Source organism: Epinephelus lanceolatus, chromosome 5 (genome assembly GCF_041903045.1).
Source record: "Epinephelus lanceolatus isolate andai-2023 chromosome 5, ASM4190304v1, whole genome shotgun sequence".
Lineage (NCBI taxonomy): Eukaryota > Metazoa > Chordata > Actinopteri > Perciformes > Serranidae > Epinephelus > Epinephelus lanceolatus.
This window is the reverse complement of record NC_135738.1, coordinates 32407294-32433387: the sequence shown is the minus strand read 5'-3', so window position 1 is coordinate 32433387 and position 26094 is coordinate 32407294. Positions and strand designations below refer to the sequence as shown.

General features: G+C 43.5%; 1 protein-coding gene across 2 annotated transcripts in view; it reads left to right on the top strand.

Annotated features, from left to right (window-relative positions):
* The window catches only part of tspan9a (tetraspanin 9a), a 218806-nt gene that overhangs the window by 37141 nt on the left and 155571 nt on the right, over positions 1–26094 (top strand). For both annotated transcript variants that reach the window (XM_033621406.2, XM_033621405.2), the window contains one exon: positions 22388–22453. The gene's annotated coding sequence lies outside the window, so the exon portion shown is untranslated. The remainder of the gene's footprint in view (positions 1–22387; positions 22454–26094) is intronic.

Genomic DNA, 26094 nt, shown 5'->3' with positions numbered 1-26094 from the left:
ATAATGGTTGAGCTAAAAAGTAGAAAGTAAACCCGGCTTCCATCTGCATTTTGTAGTAATGAAGGGCCCTGAATATTTTGTTTGTGTGCTGTCCAGTAATCCTGTTTTATGACGAACAGATGATGCTAACACTTGGCTTTTTTTCCCTTCATTGTAAGTGGATTTAAGTATCTGGGTGGGCTAAACTAAGCCCCAAATTCACAAAGAACACGTTTTTGGCAGTAGGAAAACAAATTGATGGGTTGTATTACTGCTAATCTACAATATGTTCACTCACCAGTTGTCTGCTGTAATTTTCTTTGTTATATTTGCCTTTAGAGGGGATGATCAAAGTAATGCTGAAAATCTTTCATTTTTTTTTAATTATTTTGTGTTTTGTAATAATCCACAACAAAAAAAACTTTTTCCCCCTCTGGAAATAAATTTCACGTCAGTAATAAATCTAATCCTGCCTTACCCTGACAAGAGTAAACGTAAATTGAGCGAAAATAATGCATTACATATGAAATAAATAAGTGATTGTTGCATAGTCTTCAGAGCAAATATGGGGTCTTTTTGACGTGGCCAAAGTCATTTTAGGTTATACTGACGTGGAGCATCAAACAGCAACTTTAAAATGAATGTTTTCACGTTTATGCACAATTACACGGATACCTGTACAGAGCAAATATACTGTTATTACTGGCAACACATTAAGTCTCCATGTCATTAATTTTCTGCTAGCCTTGGCAGCCCAGAGTGCTAAAGGTAGTTTTTATTGTATTCATTGAATCTGGGCTTTTAGTCTTTTTCCTAATGCTCATCAACATTGCTCCGTACTATTCAACACTGAATCTTTTATCCATCTCTTTGCATCAGGGACCTGAATTGCCTTTTGGTAACGGCAGTTCCAAACCTTAATGTGTTTTTTCAACATACTGGCGGATGTCTGCCAGGTCTATTAGGACTAATCAGCTCTCGGTACAAATTATGTACCGAGAGCTGATTAGTCCTATTAGATTGTTTGTGTTCAGACAACAATACAAGAACATCATCGTGACACTTAGAACTCATACTTTTCAAGTGCGATGAAGCATCTAATTGAAAGTAACACTGTAATTTTTCACTTGATTTTTGTATCATGTCAGTGAGAATCTAAAACTTGAATTTTATATTGAAGCATATAACTTGTAGCACTCTGAGTGATCCCACAAACTTGTGGGGGGGCAGTCTTAAACCCAGTTAAAGATGCTGTGAGCTCATCACCAGCTGCTATGTTCCTGCTTTTGTTCCTGCCGTCACGACATAAGACTCGCCTGTAATAACTCATTGTCTAGACTGACTCATCCAGACTGTGGATTCAGGCCCCTGTACAGCACTTTGAGCCACAGGTGTTGTAGGCTCCTTTTTTAGATGTCTCCAGCCCTCTCTATTGTCTTACTGCTCAGTGCCTGGGTGGTCAGCAGCGGTCAGTCAGACTGCAGCACTTAATGTGCAGCATCTGAATTTTGAGTTAAGTACACAAAGCCAGCATGCGAACTGTCCTCAGGTATAAAGCAGTGGATGGCCAACAGTGAATTCAGTAAATGAACAAAAATAGATTAAAACAAGCTTCCTTAGTTTACAAGCTTAGAAATATACTAAAGGGGGCCTGTTTTCCTCTACCATATTTTCTTTAATATATAATGTTACAGTGTCTGATGTTCATATTAGACATGGCCAGAGTTTCAAACAATGAGGTAAATGTATGTAAAAGTAACCACTGTGAGCTAAAACCTTAGGCTTCAGACTGTTCTGAATACTATGTTCCCAACGTTTTTTAAGCTGATTTCACCTTACTAAAGATTTCTTTATATGGTGATTTGCTGCAGGCACACTACTGTTCACATTATGTACCCAGCACTGCTACAGAAACTTAAAATCTTGGTTGCTGATCGTAATTTCTTTCAGATTTCGGAGCATATTCCTGCTGGCACGTGTCAAGTTGGGAAAATTTTGTTTTAGAAGTATTTATTGGTGATTTTTCCACAGTAAAAAGCTGCTTTACTCCATTACAGTCATTGCCCGGCTGCACACTGTTACACGGAGCTACATGCTAACATCAAGGCAAGCATACAATCTTGGTTGCTGATGTTAATTTCTCCCCAGTTTTGGATCATATTCCTGCTGGAACATGTCCGGTTGTGAAGATTTCGGGTTATATGCTTTTATTGGTGATTTTTTGCGGTAGAAAGTACCGCCGTACTCCGTTACATTCATTCCCTGGCTGCAAGTACACCGCTACTGTAGCAACTTGCTAACTTCAGCTAAAACCAGCACTCTTGGCTGCACATGTTGTTAATTGCTCTCTGTTTTCAGATCACTTATCTGTGCTGGAACATGTCCAGTTGGGAAAATTTTGTTTTAGAAGTATTTATTGGTGATTTTTCCACAGTAAAAAGCTGCTTTACTCCATTACAGTCATTTCCCGGCTGCATAGTGTTACACGGAGCTACATGCTAAAATCAAGGCAAGCATACAATCTTGGTTGCTAATGTTAATTTAACTCCCCAGTTTTATTCCTGCTGGAACATGACCGGTTGTGAAGATTTTGGGTTATAAGCTTTTATTGGGGATTTTTTGCAGTAGAAAGTGCTGCCATACACTGTTAAAGTCATTCCCCAGCTGCAAGTACACCGCTACATGTAGCAACTTGCTAACTTCAGCAAAAACCAGTCCTCTTGGTTGCAGATGTTTTTAATCTTGGTTGCTGATGTTAATTTCTCCTGAGTTTCAGATCGAGGGTAAATACAATTGGGTAAATAAAGTGGGTTTTTTTTCCATTAAAGCATATAAGCATATGTTTTTGTAGAAACCCAAATACAAGTATGAACCCGAAAATGAGCACAGTAGGTTCCCTTTAAGGTTAATGAACAAATAAAAAAATACAGGACTGAAGGATAAAAGATGCCCCAAAATTAAGCAAACAGTTTAGACATTTTGGTGCAACCTCTGTTAGCTTTTTTGACAAATCACTTGGTTCCATTATAAGGACAATTGATCAGCAACATAAAAATTCTGTACCTGACAGTAACCCAGCCAGCGTTTTAAATTTGATGTTCTTATCAGCGTGCAAGTGTAAGCCTGTTTTACACGCGGATGAGGCTTTTCATGCAAACCTCCCTCTTATTTTTAACAGTTTGGTGCTCAATCTCTTCCTGGGTGTCAGTGCCAGACAGTGAATTAATATGCATTAAAGCTAAGCACTCAGGTGTGGAAGAAGAGACCTGGCATTTAGCGGAGAGCAGCGTTGAGAAAGTGGGCCGTGAGTGATGAGGGATCGGGCCGGTCCTGACACTTTGAGTCAGCCTTTATTCAGTGTGCACCTTCCGTCATCATGCGCCTGCCACTACTTTCATCTCTGTCACGCACGGGATGCCATAACTCTGTATGTGACACCCACAACAAATTCAGACCAGTCCTTTTTAAAAGCACGCACAGGTTCTGTACTGTGTGTACATTTCAATACAATTGCCTACCATCTGGGGCCACTATTGTGTGGCGTTTTAATGGATATTTATAACACTGTGATTTATGCTCTGAGTTCTGTACTGAATTGCCATTCAGGAGATCCTCTAATAGGTTGTTCCAGGCCAAACTCTAAACCTCCGAGAAGATTTCCTGTCTCCATAAGTCATCTTTGCATTAATTTATTTCTTCTTCTTAATAGCTCCAACAGGTATTTTTGCCCAAGGCTTTCTTTTACTGTCACCCCAGAGAGACTGCGATACAAGACAGAATGATGAAGGTGATACTTGGCTGAGGAATTAATCTTTTTACAATGAGAAAAACAGTCCTACACACACACCTGGTGACCAAGGATAGGGATGGTCTACAGATAGAGGGTGTGTATGTGGTATAGATTGTAAAGCCCCTCAAGGCACATTTGTAATTCATGATATTGGGCTATATAAATAAAATTGACTTGACACATGTACACAAACACGCACATCTGGTGAAAGAATAGTTACCCCAATACGGTACAGTACTGTGCAGCATAGTGTCTGGATCCCCCTGAAGAGCCCCTGATGAGCTCAGAGGGACATTTTGGTCACCAGGACACCTAAAGGACAAATAGTGGCCAGGTGCCAGGGAGACGGCAAGGCGCCTAATTTATCACTACCCCTTGCTGAACCAGAGACTGGAATGACACTCACACACAGTGTGCCAAACCCATGTCTCTCCTCCTCTGTCTCTCCATCTCACTCTCTCATTACATGGAATAGCTCAGAAAAGGCCAACATGGCAATATCATAATTAGCGGGGCGCATTAAAATTGCAGCCATGAAGCGTATCATTAAAAATCCTCTGCTGCAAGCCACCTCCATCTTTCCAGACTCCCACATGCGGAAACTAAAACTGCTTACAGTCCCGCTGTGGATTTATCATTGCATCGCTGCAATCCCCTATCTGTTTTTCGGCCTGCTTCTTCTCTGTCTCCCGTTTTTCTCCCCTTGCAGGGAGATGAAGAGGCAGCAGGACTGACTTGGGCCCATCAGTCACTCTGTCAATCCTCGAGGGGTGATCAAAGCCGCCGGAGACGACCTGTCCCATGCGCAACATGATTTAGCCATAAGAGGAGAGGATCCAGACATCTCTGTTCTTCACCGTGTCTGTCAGCGCGCTGATAAATAAGAACCACAGAGATGGTGGTGTGAAGAAAGGGGGCTTGAAATGTGTCGTCTCTGTGCAATTGTCTTATCCTGTTATTCCCATTGCGAATGGATAGTGAAAAGATGAGGGCAGGAGCGAGGGAGAGGGAGAGGGTGAGCGTGGGGCAGGTTGTGTGATGATGTGCAGACGTGCCTGTGAACTGGATTTCCCCCAGTCACACGGCAGCTGCAGAGGTGGATGGATCTGCCTCTACTCTCTGGCTGCCTGCTCAACACTCCTCATCAAATGATGTCGCACTCAATCACCTGACCTTGTACAGGCAGGAATCTCCAATTTGCTGTTATCTACCGAGCTTACTACAGTGAGTTTCTCTCTTATCCTCTTGTATCCCCTTCCCCTCCATCTTGTTCGATGACTCACACCGCACATATCTATATTTTTTTCCAATTTCCAATTTTATGAAGTGTACCATCACACCACCCTTGTATCCATCCAGCAGTGAGCTCCTGTATTAATGTCCCTGCCAAGATGCACTTCCTCAAGCTGTATCTCATTTCAGCCCTTATCAACTGCAAGCCTAAATAATGCCGGAATACTTTGAGAGTCTTGAGGGAGACGAAAAAAATGGCTGAAAGCTGATGTTTCATGTGCATCTGCTATTTATCACACAGAACTTGTCCCTTTGATTCGCACAAATACACAGCTACAAATAACAATGCCGGAAAGAGTTGTTCCCATGTGTCTAACCAATGCAATCCGACTCCAGATTCTCTTATTTTGTGTACCCTGCTGGCGCTCTGTGAATTTAGATGAAGTCCAGTTATCCATTTGTAAGGGAGGACATACAGACCTGTGGTCCCTGTGGAGGGTTCAGAGTTTGTTTTTGAGAGGGCAGACTTAAGATGTCTGACCAGACCTGTTAAAACCCTCTGAAGGTGGCTTCAGTGCATAGTGCAAGCCCATTACATGTCAGAGGTCATATATACTTTTCTCCTTTGTAGACTGCTAATACACTCCTCTCTTTATTTCCTCTGCCTTAGCACCACTTGCCCTCAATTTCCTTTCTCCCTTAAATCTCTCTCTTTGAGTCCCTTTCTCACCTTCCTCCTGGTTTGTACGGTTTTTACCTCTATTTTCACACTTTTCTCTCACTCCTAAATCCTTCACTCTTGTCTGCATGCGCCCCATCTTTTCTCTCACATTCTCCCATGTCTGCTGACATAGTGCCGGGCGGATGCCTGACACCTGGGGTTGGCAGTGGTTTCTTCCCTGCCTAGTGTGGTCCGCGGAATGAAAGGGGAGAAGAAAAGGGGAGGGCGAGGGCGAACCTCGTGCCCCTCCCCAGGGGGCTTTGCCAAGAGCATTGCCAAGATGTGAACATACAGACAAACATGCACAAACATGGGGGTCGACAACATCATACATACATTAGATCCTACAGCACTGCCACATCAAAGACCCTTCATTATGCTGGCCTGGATTATTTATTCAGAACCAAAAAACACCAGATTAATGCCGCTCCAGTGTGTGATTTAAGATAGCATGCTGGAGTTATGTAAACAAATTTGCAGACATTTTATGTTGCAGTTCTTCTTTGAGTTAGCTGCTAACTGCTTTTAGCTGCTTTTTAAGTCTCCCGGTTGTGGGTTGCACACATAAAACGTCGTCAGAACGTCACATTCATCCCACCCTGCCGGCTTAAACATCTTTCACAGATGTCGATTTGGCTCCGTTACTGCATCTGCTCCTATCTTAAAGGCGGGGAAACTCTCCCCCCATTCTGTGCTCGTACCTTTTATGAGGAACGGCGAGGCAGAATAACTGTGAAACATTCTCACCTTGAACATGCTGTGGAAGGAGGGCTATTGTCACACCTTGGCATTTCTCTGCATCTGCTCATACCCCCACAGACAAGATGTCCATGACAGGAAAAGATATTTATACTGTTTGTGTCCTCTGCATGTTGACGCCTGCTGTCAGTGGGGAGATGGTGAAGGTTATTAGACCCTTTCTTGTAATGCCCCCTGGTGTGTGGATGCCGGCTTCTATAATTTGTTTACATGTAACTCAGGTTGCTCATTAACCCAAACCAAGGTCTATATCATGCAAATGAAAAGACATTTCAGCAACATATAACCTTTCTTTCACCACCGAAACAAATTCTGTATACTCGAAATGAGATTTTCATGTGTCAATAAACAATGTTTACCTGTTGACCAAAACCCCCTTGAAATATGGAATAAATACAAAATCCTTTCCTCATTTAAAGGCCAAAGTTGTCCGGCTGATTCTGTGAAATGGAGATTGAGGGCAGAGAGGGACCTGGAGGCAGGATTGCTTAATGTAGTGGTAAGTTTCAAGGGAAGAGGGGGTAAAAAAGAAAGTCAATCCGCTAAAGCTAACAAAAATCATTGGATGGCAAGTTGAAGAGGTGAACTGTGGGAAAGTTCTGGGAGATGGAAACTTGCTAATAGTGTGTAATACTGGAGTGCAGATGGAGAAGGCAAAGCAAATGATTAATTCTGGGAAAAGTCTAAGTAGCCAAAGCAGTAATAGTTGGGGAGCGGAGGTCCGGCGATTGCAAAAGGGTTATTCTTAGAGTGGTGCTTAGCGGAAATATGAAGAAAAGGATTTGTAATAGTTTAGTAAGAAGAGCGACGACAAGGGAAGGCGAGGAAAAGGAGACAAACTGTTTATGGATATGGAGACAAAGGTTCTCCCAAAGGAGCTATACTGGATTTGTGAAATACAGTGAAAGTGAGTATATACCACAGCCTATGTGTTTTCATTGCCAGGAATTTAGGCATGTGGCTAAGGTATGCCAAAAAAAAGAAAATATGTGCTGGGTGTGAATATTTTATTATATTCTTTTTAATGTATCCTTTGTTTTGCCAGGAAGGTCCTATTGAGACACAGTATCTCTTCTTCCAGGGAGTCCTGGTCAAGACGGCAGCATAATCAGTTCCACATAAAAAAAACAATATCACATAATGGAACAAATACAATACATAAAAGCAACTCGAGGGAAATGGTAAAAGAAGAGAGTCACGCAGACCAAACCAGTGACATCCATAACACATTCCACCCAAGTGAAAGATTATGTAAAACAGCAACATGTTTCCTTCAGGGCAGTTCGTAAAAGACCTTCAAAAGTATTCGAAGAAGGACGTACTTCTAAGGTAATCACATTTAGGAGCTCATCCCCTGCCCAGGGTGCATAAAAAGAGAAAGCATTTTTACCAAGCTGTAAGCGCACCCTTGGGATCATTTAAAAATATCTGATTTATAGATTGAGTGCAGTGGTTGCTGGTATGAAATAAAAAAAGGCTGGATATGTAAGTAGGTGGTTTACCTAATAATGCCTTCGCAATAAAAAGTAACGTGCATTTTTCTCCTGTGGTACAGAGAGGGCCGTCCTAAAGATTCATATAAAATGCAATTGTGAGTGTGAGAGCCTGCGTTTGTAAGAAAACTTAATGCAGCGTGATATGCAGAATCCAGTTCTTTAAATAGGGATGCGCTGTATGCATGTAAATCAACCATCATAATGAATTTTGCACAAATGTAAGTGTGGGGAGGGAGTGAGGCCAAACTGTCGTACCTGTGTAGGTTATCACAGTGTTGCGTATTGGGGCTGTGAAGTGTTGACAGGAGAGATGGAGGTGCAACAAAGGAAAATGTTCATTATGCAGAGGCAATTAAGATGGCAGGATGGAAAAAACAGATTGAGGGCGGAGGATGTAACAAAGATAAAATTGCCAGCGAAAAAGCAGGAAGATTGGAGGAAGACGCATAGATAGAGAAGAAGAAAATGGTGACCTTTATAGTAGGGGTGATAAATACAAAAATCTGGTGTTAAATCTAAAAATGAAATGATGCAGATGACTGTTAAAGCTGCAGTGCACACTCGGATCTGAAGGGTTTGTAATGGGAAGGTGTGAGAGATGAACTCAGCAATACAATACAGTCAAAAACTAGCATGTTAATCGTAAATCCTTTTGGTGCAGAACACAGTTCCAGTAATTTCTCCGAGGAGGGAAGAAGAGACAGAGAGAAAACTAAATCTGAAAGAAAAAAATAGCATTGACGGTAAACAAATAGTCCCATTTAGCATGGGAGAATTAAGGCAGTGGTTAAAACTGAGAAGACTCCGCCAAGAAAAGATGAAATATGTTAATAAAAGTGTTTGAGGAAGGAAGAGTCCCACTGAGCTGGAACCAAGTGATAATTATTCTGATAAGGAAACGTGGGAAAGATGCTAATAAGTGACAAACTATAGGCCTATTGCCTCGACAACACACGTCTGTTAACTGATGGAACGGATGGTTAATGAGACGCTAATGTACATCTAGGAGAAAAAAGGTATAGCAGATGCATACCAAGGCAGATTTAGGAGAGGAAGGGGCATGTGGATCCAGTGTTGTGTCTGGAGGATGAGATAAGGAAAGCTTAAGTAAATAAAGAGACAGTGGTGGCGGTGTTTTGGGATGTTCAAAAAGCAAATGCAGAGAGGATCAAATTATACTTAATGGTGGTCAGAGGGAAAGTTGTCAACTGGGTTATTATGGTCTTGCTAAGTGGAAGAGCTAATCAGGTTAAAAAGGGTCAGAGTTATCAGATAAACATGTTGTAGAAAATAGAACATCTTAGGGAGTGTTGAAAGTCCAACATTATTTTCTAATATACAGTATGATATATGATATATATACACCGATCAGCCAGAACACTGACAGGTGAAGTGAATAACATTGATCATCTTGTTACAATGCAATGTTCTGCTGGGAAACTTGGGTCCTAGCATTCATGTGGATGCCACTTGACATGCACCACCCACCTAAACACCACTGCGGACAAAGCAAACCCCCTCATGGCAACATCACTCCCCAATGGCAGGACAATGTGTCATGCTCAGGCATGGCCCGAGGAACATGTCAAAGAGCTTAAGGCCTTGACTTGGCCTCCAAATTCCCAAGATCCAAATCTGATCAAGTGTCCTTGGGATATGCTGGTACGTCATCTCGCAACCCACAGATCTCAAAGGATCTGCCGTGAAAACCCTGGTGCCAGACACCACAGGGCATCTCCAGCCCTCTTGTGTCCATACCTTGACATGTCAGAGCTATGTCGAATCCGTAGGGGCCCCGCCATGCATGGACAGTACGTCTGGGGTATTGGCATATCCCACAGATGCTCAGCTGAATTCGGAACTGGGGAATTTGAGGCCAGGTCAATGCCTTGAGCTCTTTGTCACGTTCCTTGGAGCATTCTTGAGCAGTTTTTGCAGTGTGGCATGGCGCATTGTCCTATTGGTGGGGCCACTGTCATCGGGGAGTGTTGTTGCCATGAGAGGGTTTTCTTGGTCTGCAACGGTGTTTGGGTGAGTGGAGCACGTCAAGTAGCATCCACATATATGCCAGGACCCAAAGTTTTCCAGCAGAAAACTGCATTGAAGCAAAACAATCAGTGTTATTCATTTTGCCTGTCAGTGGTTTTAATGTTTTGGCTGATTGGTGTGTACTGCAATGGTAGATCGATGGAAAGATCACTATTGGCAGATTATGAAGTTTGGTGGGAAACCTCTCCTGTATGTTCTTAGTTTAAAGGAAGTCTAATGTAAGACAGTAGCACACGTTGTGTGTGTAGTAAACCCAAGTGGTTATTACCTAGTCTGAAAGGGAAGCCAATATGGCAGTGCCTTAAACCTGCGTTCTTTCTAATTGCCAGCAGGAGGCGACTCCACTGGTTGCAGAAAGAAGTCAATTGTATTGAAGTCGATGAGAAAATTACCTTACTTATCACTTGATATATTACTTTACTTAACATTTTCCTAATGTGTTTATGGTCTCAATGTCTAGTTTCAAATCTTCCTCAATACAGCATGATGTTCATTTCTTGAATTATGTTCCCATTCAGGATAAAATAGATGATAAAGCAGGGTATGCTTCAGGATGTGGCTACCTTGTGTTTGACAGATTGCGTTGTTCAATGGTTCTCAGTCAGCTTTACCCTCTCGCTCAAATATGTTCACTCTTGGCTCCAAAGAATAGGCCAAACTCGAGGCTTCAGAGCAATAGTGGGTGACATTATGGTAGTAATAGTAGTGTGTTGTAGCTGTGAATGAGCTCTCAGCATTGTTAGCACGTTATGCCCTGTCTGTGCAGTCACAAGCTGAGGCACAGTGATTCATAAATAAGGGTTAAGCACCATCCATTAAGTATGGCAGTCTCACAGAGCACATTTCATTTCATATTACTTGTGTTTGTCAGCGTTCTGTCTTGTGTTGGTCACGGTGCTGCAATGTGCCTGTGTCATTAAGTGCCACACAGGAAGGCTGCTGAAAAGATGATGGATATTTTCCTGTGTCTGTTAGTAATGTTAGCTCCACAGATCTCAGACAAGACAACAACAGGCAGGAAGGACGGTGTCCCCTGCTTCGCCCTTAAGATGAAGAACCAAATGATCTCTAAGTGCAAGTTGTGGCCGTCTGTGTATTAACCCCAGATCAGTACCCACAGAGGGCCAGAGGACTGGAGAATACGTTTGGCACACAGAAAGACGCCCTAGATACAGTACTTATCAACTGCACTGTAAAACCCAATGTTTTTCCATAGGATACAAGAAGATTACTCAACAGGGCACAGGCCCAGGGGCCTTAAGTGTAAGAGGGGCCTCCTTGGCCTTCACCTGAACAATAGGCCCGTTTCCACCGCAGGAACTTCGGGGTAATTTTACGGGGCCGGGGCCGTTGGTGCGTGTCTCCACCGCAGGAACCACCCCCGAAGGACAGAGCTCTGGAACTTTTACAGGGGCTAAACAAGTCCCTGCCTCGGAATAGGTACTCAGAACGGCCCCGAAAAACTCCTGGCTGGGGCTTGGGGATTACTTGGTGCTGATTGGATATACTCAAGGCGGAATGTGACGTCAACAGAAAGCAACAAAATAGCCGACATTTTTAAAACTCAGCAGACGAGGGTTAGCTCGTTCATAGCTTCCACCGCCATGTAAACAAACTCAAGAACCGGTCCGTGAAAAACATTTTTTTCCGGCGGATATCTTAGTTACAACATGATTGAGCTAGCAAAGCAGTTTTGTGTTGCTATGTGTGGTATTTATTCAGTTTTGGGAAATCACAATGTCTAGAAAGCATCAGCTGACAGGGACAGCTAACAGCAGCAGCAAAGCTAACATCAGGACGTCATCTGTTAAAAGCCTCCCGTTGTCGGATACGACATGAAACTACTCCAGTTAGCTCAATCATGTTGTAACTAAGACATCCACTGGAAAAAATATTTTTTCACGGGCCACTTTGTGAGTTTAGTGAGTTATTACAAACACCGCTATCGGCTAACAGTTAACAGCGTCCCTATGCCACTACGCCACTACGTCGCCCCAGTCAAAATGGTCGCGCAACGATTACATCACATCCAGAGCGCGGTAACTTTACAGGAACCTTCCTCCTACTCCGCTCTCTTTGTGGAGACACGGTGGTTGAGAGGGCTGAGCGAGAGGACGTTCCTGTAGTAGTTCCTGCCCCCCAAATAGTACCAGGAACTTCTTCAGTGGAAACGAGCCTAATGTCACTGTAATTAACGTGTACTGACCAGGAAGAGACTCAAAATGACCACAAAGAGATGAAAAGGAACTGCAAATAGAAAAATAACTACAAAAAGGGGCAAAGCAACCTCAAATAGACACAAAATGACCAAAAAAGCCACTGAATTACTAAAATACACGGCTCAGGTCTATGTAGTCTTTCTTGTTTTTCATATCTGTTTTGTTTTTCATGTCTCTTGCAAAGCTTTGCCCAGGGACTCATTGTCTGATAATCCACCCCTGCGCATATCAACCTTAAATTTGGTACACTTGTACCAGTCTAGGAGCCAGTTTTATAATTAGTATTATAGTCAGTTCACTTTAAAACTAACAAAATGAAATAATTTTATTTTTTCATTTAATATTCTATGACCCACATTTTAATGGAGACAAATAACTTAATTTATGCTTGAACAGTTAATGTTACAATGGTGTAAGTGTTGTCTTCAATTGAAGCCTTTAACCATGGAAATGGTCCCAGAACAGCTGTGGCAGGAAGGGGTTAAATGATGGCAGCCCTGTAGCTTTTTTTTTTGTTTTGGGGGGGCTCCACAAGGATTTCATATGCACAATGACAGACCTACTCCGAGGAATAAAAAGATGTGATCACTGTGACTTGTCTTCTTCTGCGACTGCTTTGTGCGTGCCCTGTAGTGCTAGACACCGTGTAAAAGGTCTTCCTGTGGACATAATCCCCTCTCAAGATGTATAGAGCAGTAAGATGAGAAACGTTGTATTGCTTTACTCAGCTATATCCATGTCTGACAGTCAGTAGTGGGGTTTTGTTCTCTGCACTGCAGAGGGATAGGAGTGTATGACAGCCATTTTTGCTAATTATGTTTTCCAAGCACATATTTCATCTGCTGCTCACTGTTCCCTGTCCGCACTTATCATACTCCCCTCCTCCCTGTTCATTCGGCCCCCGCTTTAATTCTCTAAGACTGTGCCACCAGCTTGTCTATTACCTTCATTTAAAACTCTGGGAGAGAAATGAAATAATAGAGGTTTTATCAGCTATAAATCCAGTATGGCATTACTTCGAGCAAACTGACTCTCTGGAAATTAGCATGAAGGATATGAGCTGCTAATACCACATCTCGTGTCAGACTGACGTTGTTCATCCAGGATCTGCTCATCTATTTTCCACTTACTTTGTCGCCCTGTCAGGGAAGGCAGGGCACAGAGGTTGAGGCTTCGCACGTTAAGCAGAGGAGGAACAAGATGCTTCTTCTTGTCTTTTGGTTTCACATTAAAACAGATATGCTTTTAAACCTCAGTAAGTGAATAGGCTCATTCAGAAGTGTAAAATGTCCTCTCTGTGGCAAAAGGAATCAATCATACCTCAAATATCTCAGATCCTTTTGGAATCTCAGGCAGCGTTTGAAGTCCAGCGCTGAGCAGAACAGAAGACTGTGAACCCTGCCAACTGGTGATGATATGCCTTTGTCAATGACAAGGTGGATTTCGTTAGGTCATGGGGTGGTGACAGCTCACCCAGTAGCATTGGAACACTTGCTCACTTCCCAATCCCCCAGTGCGCAGTGATCTGCGTTGAGTGTGTTTCCAAAATATGTGTGTCTGGGTTGATGGGTGCACAGCTGCACCTCTCCCTGGCATGAGTGTGTCTCTAACAGATGCTGTAGCATGTCTGTGTGCCTTTGGAGGGGAGACGGAAGAATTCTGGCAAAGTGGACACTGCAGATGCCTCTGATTGCACGCTGGATCAGGAAGGAAATTCCTCTAGGATGAGGACAGAGGATCAACAGCTAGAGCCCACTGGGCCAACTTGGCATGACTACTGCGGTGAGGCAAACCGTATCCACGTGGGTAACCTAGGCACGTAGGGACTCACACACACAAGGGACATCAGACCTGGATCCAATCCAAACCCCTGGTGATGACTGTACACGATGGCCACTGTTTATCTACTGGCTGAGGTGATAATCTGCTCTCATGACTCCCCTGGGACTCTAAACCTTCTCTTGTGCATTAAAGTCACGGTTGGCCAGGGCCACGGGGGGATAGTGGTATGGGCGGTGTGCAAAGTGGAAAACTGAGAGATTATTTGTTGAGGCAAGGCCTCAGGGGAAGGTTGAGTACCTCGGGATATATCCAGCTTTTAGAAGATGTGCAGCCCTCAATCTCTAAATGCATTTGGGTGTGAGGAGTGAAAAGATCAAGGAATTTTTGGGTGTTTTTCTTTTAGAGATTGCAAAAGTGTTTTGATCCACACGGAACAAAAAACTTAAACAGCATTCATTGCTCCCATTTTCCACAGGTTTAAAATAAAGTCAAATACTTTTTATGCATTCTACAGAAATGTTTCTCTCAAACTTTGGTTGCCAAGTTGTTAAAATCCATGTTAGGGAGCACTTCCTTTCCAAGATAATCCATCCACCTGACAAAGTAGTCGCCCACAGACACCATAATGGGAGATATAATGAACTCACTGTCTTTGGTTTAGTGTTACTCACTGTTTGACGATCCAGGTGCTTCGGTAGGTTTTGGAGTCGACTGTCTTGCAGTATGTATGAAGAAAAGTTCAAATCAATGGGTACTAGACGACTTCATCAAACAATAAAAACTAAGATTAACCAAAACACATGGTGGTTAAAGACTGTAACCCTGTGGTGTCTTCCACGCTCCACACTTGCTTGAGCACACCTGCTTTTAATTAAAGGTTCCCAAGATGCCAGGCCAGGTAGCACATTGAAGTGACTCAAAAAATAATAGGATAGGACTTGCTAGAAGTGGCTCTAACACCTTAAGATGGTCACAATAAAAGACATTCATTTGGACTGCGCATGATTAGTGCTACAGGAATGCATTGTTTGATCACAGATACCCCAAAGAATCAGTCAATATCTGGTGTGACCACCATTTGCCTTATGCAGTGCGACACATCTCATTCACATTACGTTGATGAGGTTGTTGACTGTGTTCTATGGAATGCTGGCCCACTCCTCTTCAGTGGCTGTGAAGTTGTTAGCTATTGGCAGGAATTAGAGCACGCTGTTGTACATGCTAATCCAGAGCATCCCAAACATGCTCAATGGGCAACAGTTTTGTTAAGGATGCCAGTTATCCAAAAACTGGGATGTTTTCAGTTTCCTGGAGATGTGTGCAGATCCTTGCAACATAGGGTCGTGCATTGTCATGCTGCAACATGAGGTCATTGCGGTGGATGAATGGCATATCAGTGGGTCTCAGGATCTCGTCCCGGTGTCTCTGTGCATTCAAACTGCCATAAATAAAAAGCACCTGTGTTCATTGTCCTTAGCTTATGCCGGCCTATACCTTAACCCCACTGCCACCATGGAGCACTCTGTTCACATTGTTGGCATTAGCAAACTGCTCGCCTGCAAGCCGCCATGCACAGCTGTTGAATCAGTTTCTTGATATACCACATCTGCTCACTGCTCAGGAGATATGCTCACTAACACAGATTTAAGAAATTTGCTACCAAAATTAGAGAAAAATATGTCGATTAAGTGCATAAGGTCTTAAATCTTTAACTCAAACCTGTGAAAAATGGGCACAAAAGCAAATCGTGTGTTTAAATTCTTCAGTGAACCGTCATCAATGCAGGCACACTAAAGTAGTGCAAATGTTTGTCATGGAACTTGGAACATGAAACTAACAACCGCTGGATGGGACAAGAGTTTGGTGGTGGTGGGGGGGTGGATGCTGGGTCTACAGGATGTTTGGTGCTTCACAGTTGGCACTTAATATGTGCAAATAAAAGCAAAGTATCAGCGATGCCAGCTAACATTGCGTAGGATAAACTGGCATTTGACACTGAAAACCTGGCAGTGGGATGGCGGTTAAAAAAAACAGAGGGTTTGGATTCTGCAGCTGTAGTCAGGCTAACATGGATGAACGGTTACAATCCGTCATTGGCAGTCTGCAGGCACATAGACATGAACACGCACACCCTCCCCTGCCTATCCCCTTGTGAAAGGTCTGCAATTATAATACACAGTTAATAATGTATGATTAACTTAATTGATGACTCATAGTGCATGTGGAATGAGCGTTTTATATCTGCCGTGTACAGCATGCATGCATTCCCATGCAGATGACTCCTCCAGAGAATGGGATTTATGCATCTGGACATCACCTCATTAAGCTGCATATTTCTATTGATATGACTTCTTCTTTTTCACTTGTCATAACTCTGTATCTTTTTTTTTGTGCCTCATTGTGATTTCATTCTGCATTATTTTGCATTCTGCGTCCGTCCTCAGAGTCCATCTGTTTATTTACCTCCCACACACAAACTCATCTCAGATGCTGAGACCATGGAGAATTAAGAAGGAGGAGGATGAAACCTGCACGAAAACAAAAATATTTATCTCACAAGATATCATTATTGTAAATATTCCTATCACAGTTTTGACACCGACCCTGAGATATGTAGGGGTCAATCTGTACGGTGCACTTAATGTTTTACTCCCCCAAATGTGGAGATGCAGATAAAAAAAACAAACACAGACTATAATATCATCTCTGACGTCATCTAAACACAATTCAGCTTCAGGAGGCGGTATTGTTGCAGGACAATTGAATTGGATTGCTCACCCTAAGTGTCAAAAAAATGGAGAATGGAAAGCATTTAGCACTGAAGCGGCTCTCGCAGTGTTGATGACAAAGCAGAAGCTTGCTGCAGGGTGTACAGGCCAGTTTTAATGGTTGGAGATTAGTTTTCCTTTCTTTGCCCAATGAGAGGCTAATCGTCGATAATCACAACAAGTCTGCCTGAGGGCTCTTCATACACTGAGTCCCTCTTCTTCAAACGTTCTTTGCTCCATGCCACATGTTTCCCAGTGAGACAGCCATCTGTTCCACCAGTGCTACCGTACACATCCTGCTGGAAACCTAAACTTAAAGGCAGTTTTGAAGGGCGAGCATTCTCCTATAAACAAAAGGTTATTGTTTCTTTATAAGGAGAATGTAGCTGTAAAATGGTTTTAACCAATTTGTCAGGCCAGTTAACCATAAAAATCTGCGTTCAATTAAGTTTTATTCCCTGTCCTTGTTTGTGTCTTGTGCCTTTTTTTTTTTTTTTTGTGGGAGTCTGGCTAGACGAGGAGTTTTTAATTGGCTCATTTTAATTTTAATCTTGCTCCTATGGTCCCATCCATCCCCAGTTCTGTTTGAACGAGCCCACATTGATTCTGCAATGGCACACACACAGACGCGCGTTTAACATACAGAAAAAGACCAACCTCATTAATATTACCCTGACCAGCTATGTTATGAGCATTCGACGATGGCCTGTACTTCATGTCGGCTCAATTTGAAGCCTTTTCCACAGTCATCTCTTTGAAGTGTGAGTGGGAAAGTGGCGCGGCGCTAGTGATGATTTGCCCACCCATGGCGTTGTGTGTTGAACTGCAAGGCTTTCACAGATAAATGATGTTGTGTGAATTGACAGTTGGGCTGATGAGATGGAGCAGAGCTGTCATAACTCTTCTTCACCAGCGCACCATGAACCTTGGCCCACATCTGACCCCTGAACCCTCTCTAAGAGCAAATATGTATGTGTATGTGGGGGTCCCTTTGCAGCCCTTTGCAGCAATGTAGTCGCCATCACAATACACAAGGAATGAAAGTGTAGAGGTGGCTATTGTCATCTAAATTGTCTATTAAAGAGGAGCTGATAAATAGTGTCCAAAGGTAAAATAATGAGCATTTGAAGCCGATGATTGCTTCCTTCATGTGTGAAAACAGAGAATGGAAATTTGAGGATGTACCAGCAAGCTAAATGGAAACAAACTCATTATTAAAATCACAGCCCATTGATGGCTCAAACTCAATTTCCGCTCTGTTCTCTTTGCAATTGAAGATGCGCTCCGCACTGTAGCTATGCTGACAGTTTTTTTTTTATCTCTCCATGTAGGAAGTAATTGCATGGTTAAAGCTGTCCATTGAATTCTGTCTCGACTCATATGATTCAGCTTCTGCAGGAACCTCCAGGCATGTATCTCATCACTCAGCAATGCCACACAGTTTGGCTCACTGCCAGCGCCTACAGTAACCCCCCCCCCCAACTTGACTTCCACACACATCAGCCTGCAATCTGAGCTCGGCCGAGCCGCCCACTGTCTTGAATTACACAGCAATTCACTCTGATAAGTACCTGCGCCTTAGTCATGCAGATTTCTGATAGGAGTCGTGTGGTTTCCATCCAGGCCTGGGAGTACAGTAGAGTAAAGAAAAGTATAGCCCAAAGTTAAGCTGTCTGCTTCAGCCTAAGATCCCCTTGTTTTCCGTTTTTCATTTTCACATCCTCATGGTGCCAGGAGAATGGTGTGTATGTGTGTGTGTTGCATGGGCCGCGTGTTTGCTCAAGCAATCCACGCTGCTTGTCCACTCCATGGAAGCGGATCTGTTTTGGCTTCTTTCCAGCATTCCTCAGCGGTGGCGTCATGTGCCCCCCATTCCACTGTGAGCAATGGCGTGGAGGAGCGAAACTGGGCGAGACCGAAGCACGACGACAATGCGAAGACACGAGGGACTTGAGAGTCCCCATCTTACTAATGCAGCTGTCGTGGATTTGGAAAGTCAAGTTTTCTCCCCTTCAGCGCTGTAGGGCTGGATTAAGCCAGGACAGCAGTTACTGTGGGGAAGGCTTTGGCCTGAGAAACCTTGGTCATGGGCAAAGGAGAGGATACAGGGAGGGGAAGGATGGTGGGAAGACATTGATCTGAACAGACAGATATGGAGGGACAGCTGTTGGGTGCAAATGTCCTATGGAGGAAAAGAGAGAAGGGATGGAGAGTGATGGAAGGAGGGGGGAAGGTATGCAGAGTCATTTTTACAGATGATGGTCCTCTTCTAGATTACCCTCAGGGCTGTGTTAACCCAGCAGAGTCAGCGGTATGGCAGTTTCTTCCTCCTGCCTTCACACACATATGCACATGCAGGGCTGTGCGGCTATGGTTAGAACCTCAAGGCTTAGGGAAGAAACAATCAATAGCCTGTCAGCCCCGTTAGAAGTGATACCTTCATTTTACCGGGATGCGTCATTGCAATTCCGCTGTCACTTACCCAGACTGCACATGGAACAGAGATTAAGCATTGCAGTGTCTCGGTTTATGCAAGAAAAGCAGATTGAGTGTGGAATGGATGGCACGCTTTTTGCAGCATGTTGTTCATAATCCTTACCGGGTGTTAAACCTAGGATGGCATGAATCATGGAGGCACAGTAAAGCTCACAAAAATATCCCAAACAGCCTGCTTCGCACTAATGTTAGTAAGTGCTTCGCAACCGGACTTTTGGCATCCTCGCCTAAAGAATGACTGAAATTAATCAAATCAGGCAAGTGCACCATAGCCTGCGGGGCTATTGTCAGCCAACTGTCCATGTTATCACTGTATAAAATCTTTTAATAGATGCCTTTCATGCTAACATTTCATCGTGATTGTTATCCAGAGCCGTTGTGCACAGTCAGTTTTACCTCCAGTCTTGTCCGGCTGGCAGTGCTGCGTTTCCTAAACACTTGTCCTCCTCAGTTCGAGGAAGGCCAGACGTTCTCAGCTGACTTTGCCGATGTGTGCCAGCGCTGGCTGACGCCGCTTCATTCACAGCTGTGTGAGCTCTGTATGCGCCACAGCTGCAGGGCTCCGCTCTCTCCCATGAGACAAATGATACCCCATTACCACACACAGCACAGCAGCCACTTCTCAACGCCTCTCCCTTCGCTTTCTTATTAATACAAGGTTATTTGTTTCCGTGCTCCTCCTTGCAAGGCCACATATTGTACTTTCAGTCTGTAAAAAAAAAAAGACACCTTGAGAGCCTAACGTGCTCCTCTGAGTGTAAAATCTGATTTTTTTTTCTTTACATTCTTGATTCGTCTCGAGAACCGAGCATTTCAGAATGCCAAGGTCATCTCTTCCTCTCTTGGCGGATCTTGAGGATTCGTGTTTGAACGCTACCATGCAAACACCCACAAAGCTGTGAGAAGACTCTCTATGTCCACAGTGTATAACAGAATGTATGTCTGTCATGATAACCATCAGCTGCAGGATCTCACAGATTCGAACACATTCACCCGTACACACATGCCTCGCACGCTGTATATGCACGCAGGCAGGCTAAAGGGCCACAGATGGTAAATATAGCTCATAGGGAGTGAGCGATCACATCTCAAGCCAAATCACAGTCTGTTTATAACTATAGGAACATTACTAATTCTGCCGTCTGATGCCTGATGACCAGAAACCAACATCCATCTCTGGAGCGTGACTTACTGTGGAAATGTTGCTCCAGCATTGTGCAAAATGAATGCTGACAGCCATCTTGTTTTTTCCCCCATATTGCCGCTGTTAAGAGTTGGCTGTCCAGTTGGCTGTCCGCAACCCCCCCGCTGGGGAGCAGGAAGGAGGCGAGCTCGTAATGATGAGGAGTAATGATGTAACGTAATTATATTTGTCTTGTTACACAGTGCGCCAATGGAGCGCTAATTAATTTTGCCCGCTAATGGGAGGAACAAACTGTCTTGTTTTTGCCTGCTGTGTCACTCTTTGGTTCATTCGGTACAGCAGTTGGCGGGTTCTCGCTCTATTGATCACTGTGGGTTTTTTTTTCTCTCCCTCTCTTCCTCTTGTTATCTCCCTGTTTCCTTATTATCTATCAGTCTTCACCTCCTGCCACGCTCACACACAAACAGTATGCTCATTCTCTTCTCACTACTTACCTCCTTTCTGTTCCTCTCTCCTGTTCTGTTGTGCCTGCCCACCCAGCCACACAGTGCTTTTCACTCTCTCCTGACCTTAGGTCTTTTGACGTTGTGTCTTTTGATAGAAATTGAAAACCCTGAAGCCAATTCATTCAGTCTTGTCGTCGCCTTTTACAGAATAAGTGTGTTTGTAATGAAAAGAGGCTCTGAAAAGATGGGGGAAATTATAGAGTAAGACAATTCTGACTGACATATTAAGGGTTCACACCTGACTGGTAGAGTACAGTGTGTGCACTCATTGCTCCCTATCAGTCAAGCTCAGAAAGAAGCCTCAGATATTGTGCTTGAATGGACATTGACTTTGCCATGTCCCCTGGCCTGAACCTCTTCCTGCATACTTACGAGCATTGCAGCTCTTCTCAACTCTCAGAAAGATAAACCTTGAATAGATTGTCCTGGAAATTGAAGAAGTACCACTGCTATCCTTGTAGAGAACATGACATTGCCATACAGAAATAGCCCCCTTGGCACTGGTGGCGGCCATTGTCCTTCCGTGAGCTTCTGCAACAGCTTTTACAACAGATAGAGGGAAACTTTAGCCACCATTCCTCAAAATAAAATGGAAATGAAAGCAGTGGCTGTGCCCTCGTAAGTCATCCTGTGGGGAGAAAAGTGACCTCTCTTGTATGAGATTGAGGCGCTAAATCAACCCGCAGACACCTCCTGCTCCTCTCATCTGAAGGTGCTCCTGGAGAACCATCATTCACGCTGGAGAGCAAGAGCAGCGCTTTGATATTCCGTGTAGCCTTCCTTGGCTGCATGGTTCTGTATGCCTGTGTGGTTTTTTTTTGCATGACTGCGTGTGTTTGATCTCAGTAGTGTGCTTGACAAAGACAGCACTGAAAGATAAAGAAAGAGAATTGCATATGCGCGCTGCTGCATAGGTGCGAAACGGACAGGCGTATTTGCTTTCAAGGCTCGCCCTTTCACCTCGAAATGTTGCCCCCGTGCTCGTGTTGTGATTTGGCTTTCTGCTGGAGCATGCAAGGCCACAGTCTAAGGGCTTTATTGTCTTGAGTGAGGCTCAGACCAGCTGGCCGACCGTTCTGTAAAATCACAGGGAGACAACTTAAGTGTACTGCTGTGCAACCTGCTGTAAACACAGTCTGCCCGAGGTTGCGCTGTGGACGCTGTTCAAATTTTAATAACAACTCCAGGCTGTTCGGATACAAGCCTAAGTTTTTATATTCCTGTTTTATTGTTTGAATAAGACTTTTTTCTCCGGGACATTATAATTCATTGGGTGTAGTGGAGGTAGGGAATACCAGCTTGTAGGAGAATGCCCACTGGTTGACTGATTTAATAAATGAAACTCTAAATAAATAAAAAGAATTGAACATACAGATGATATTTCAAGCTCAAAGTTCCACTGACTGTAAGACCAAAACTGACTGACTCTCTGTTTGTTTTTGCAGACTTTTGACCTCCCCAGCCTGAGGTGCAAACAGTCTCTCCTCCTCTTTCTCTTCCTCTTAGGAAAGGTAAGATTTCTGCTTTCACCTGCCACACCCCTCCTCCATCTGCCATGACAATCTGTTAACATCGCAGCAAAATGAAACTGTGAGCCTCTAATTACCCGAGAGGATTCAGTCGCACTCCCTCTTAAACACCTTGTGTATTTCTCTGTTTATTTAACAAGCCCCTTTGGATGGAAAAGCACTTTGGCGCAAACATTTCTTTATTTTCAGCCCACACTGTTGCACCTGGGATCGCTCCGTGCACAGAGTTGATTAAGACAGAGATGTAGCAGGGTGGATAATCTTGTCCAGATTACAGTAGACCTTTGTAGACAGAGGGGTGAATCCCTCTCCCTCAGAGTGTAGGGGCCACACTGATAACCACCCAGAACTCCCTGCTTCATGGTACCTGCTCTTCAAAGAGACGCGAAGCTTAAAGGGGCTAACTAAAATTAGCCAGGCAACAGATAACCTGTGCCTTGAGATCAAAGCGGGGCTGAACTGTCAGGCTCTTCGACGGCGCCTGTGGTGGCAGAGCCAGTGGAAGGAGGAATGTAGAGCGGGAGAGAGACACAGAGATGGGCAGAGAGTGAGAGAGGCTGCAATGCTATTCATGCAAGGGGATGAGTGTTCAAGAGGCCCTGTATCGAGGTGTAAAGTTCCACGGCAGGAGATTATTCACGGGGGGTTTGGATTGAAGGGGGGTCAAGGTTTTGTGTGTTGCACATCACGCTCTCACTCCCACAGTGCATCTCTGCCAGGCCCTACAGTCTGCAGGGTGTTAGATCACTACATGTTTGTGTGCATGTGTATGAGAGACAGATGGCTAATTTCCTTTATGATGCTTCTCTCTGTGTTGTGTTGCACCCTCAAACCAAGTTTCACTCTTTCTGGTGGAGTTTCCGTCACCAGAGGGATCGGTTTTTAGTTCATAAATCTAAATTTAGTCCCAGCTCATAAATACATCCTCTTCATAAATAATGCCAGGTTCAGACTACATGATATCAGTCTGATTACAGCCAGACACGACCACCGTATAGTATCAGCTCAGATCATGAACACCAATGAGTGTCGTGCGTGATAATCCATCATTTCATCCTGTGCAGTGTGTCATGATGACGCAACATCATGACGGACACCTCACGATGTCGTGACAGTAAGTCTAGCATGTTTAATCTTCCTCCATGACTCATTCCATCACAGCTGTCACTTTGACAGGACACAGAGTGACCTGTTGCCATGGACAACTGTATGGCAAGAACACCCAAGCCTTCTTGATATTTCCTCTAGGGACAACCACAGTAGATTAAAAAATGAAAAATGCTGGTGTGAAATAGCAGTAGCACTTCAGCAACCTGTCGTGTTGACTGCTTCCATTAGCATAGAGCTGGCAAAGACTGTCAGTTCTTCATAATGTGGAAGGATTGAGACACTGGGTAGACAAACATACCATAGTTCTCAGAACTAGTGGCTTGGTCTTTCTCATTCCCTCTGTATTTTTCTGTTTTTATTTTTAATCCACCCCGTTCGCCCTGTTAAATTTAATGCTTCACATCATCATTTCAAACTTAACATCTCCTGTATCTGTTTGAAATTAAAAGCCTCTTATCATTTCAGTGAAGAGAATCCTTCCATTTTCAAGGAAGGTTTTTATTTTGAAACATTTGCAGGAACTTTTTGTGGAAAATTCAGTGACTTGCACAGTTTTTCCATAACACTTCAAATGTCGCTCCTGCCGTCTGATGGCACTTCTTGCTCTTCTCCGAAGTAGAAGAAGAAGAAGAAGAAGAAGAAGAGACGTGACTAATCTGATGACATTTTACACATCATGACAGACAACCAGCAATGATTAATTGTGGAACAATGGGTTGACTGTCATGTCTGTTGGCCAACACCACAGCAAGAATTTATGACTCCACAATCCCCTAATGTGACATAGTGACGGTCCGTACATGTCATGTAGTCTGAACCTGGCATAACAGCAACTTCTTGCTAGATCTTCCTGACTGTCATTGCTCTGTTTGGTCCTGGCTATAAAAGACGTCCTATAAGATAAACTCAAGTATTCCTCCTTCGACGGCCCCTGTGATGTTAAACTGGATATTATTTAATTATAATTAAGTTCAATACAATTGAGCGATTGGTGTTAATACTAGTTTGGTCAAGTTTGTATTTGTATTACCAGTGGCAGAATCTAGATGTTCCAACCATTTATCCATTACTTTTAGTTAACTGTTTCAACTGTGAGCTTTTTGCCAGTGGTGGAAATTAAGTGCATTTGGTCAAGTGCTGCATTTTATGTAACTTTCTACTCCACTCATTTCAGAGGCTAATATTGTACTTTCTACTCCTCTACATTTGTCTGACAGCTTTAGTTGCTTTTCAAATTACAGTTTTTCACACCCCTCCTGTCCAGTGAAATCCATTTATTTCCAAATTTGGTGATTCTGAATTTTGACTGTTTCTGCAAAATTGAAGGATGAAGTGTTCCTTCTACTTCTTAAGCCATATAAACAATTTAGAAACCCTCTGAAAAATGCATCGTCACAAAGCTGAACTTGGGGCTGTTTTTCTCAGCTCATGAAAAGTTGATTTTTTTTTTTTTTTTAGAGATTCATGGTTCTTGCAGGACAGTGTCGCTACAAACACATCTTACAATACGACAAACTGCTGTAGATGAGACTACACAGCAGTATTTATAGAGTTTAAATTAGCCCAACCGTGAGCATCTACAGCAGTAAAAAGCAGCCAAGCAGGAACCTCTAGGGCTGAAAAATGAAGCCAGTGTGAAAATGCCAAAAACTGCAATTCCTCTAATGGCCACTTGAGGCCCCAAAAGTGTGTCGACCCCCATAGAACCCCATGTGAAAGTGCCCAACTTTACTGCAGAAATGAAAATATCATTTCAAGTTTGGGGTGGGATTTCCTACACATGACCCTTAACCTGAAGCTGGCTGAGCTGGTGGCTAGCAGCAACAGTGCTAACTCTATAAACAGTACTGACAGAGCTAACATTGTTACCAGGCAGGAAACTGGAGGGTGGGCACTACGCTCTGGGGACGACGCCATCCTGATATCAGCAGTAACGGCTGTATGGGTGCAGTGTAAAGCTGCAGCGCTGAGCTGGCCAAAGGAGCACGCTCACAGGGACTCACATTCACTAACATGCATGCACAGCTGGCACAGATACCACGACACACAACAGGAAGGCTCAGGTTACAACCCACATAAAGGGAGCGTGACTTTATTTTCCTCTCAGGATGCCATTGCTCCGCTATAGCAGATAGTGTTTTGCTGCTATATTAACACTCTGAATGTCATATACAGCTCCTTTAAGAAAAAGTAGAAGTATCCAAAGTTCTCATAATGCAGTGTGACGTCTTTGTGATACTTTGCAACAAAAAGATAAATGTAGTGGAGTAAAAGACACATAAAATTGTACTTCACGTCAGTACTTCAGTAAATACACACTGTTATATCCCTCTACTGTTCCAGCTGCTCAAGGCATCTGCGCTCCACCAACACTTTTATGGTTTTAAGTAGCCTTAATTTCACTAAGTCCTTTTTCATAAGTGAATTTCTCCTTGAAGGATCAATACACTGTTAATCGTGCCATCTTGTTATTGATTTCCTGCTTTAATTAAGGATTTGCAGCAGATTACAGA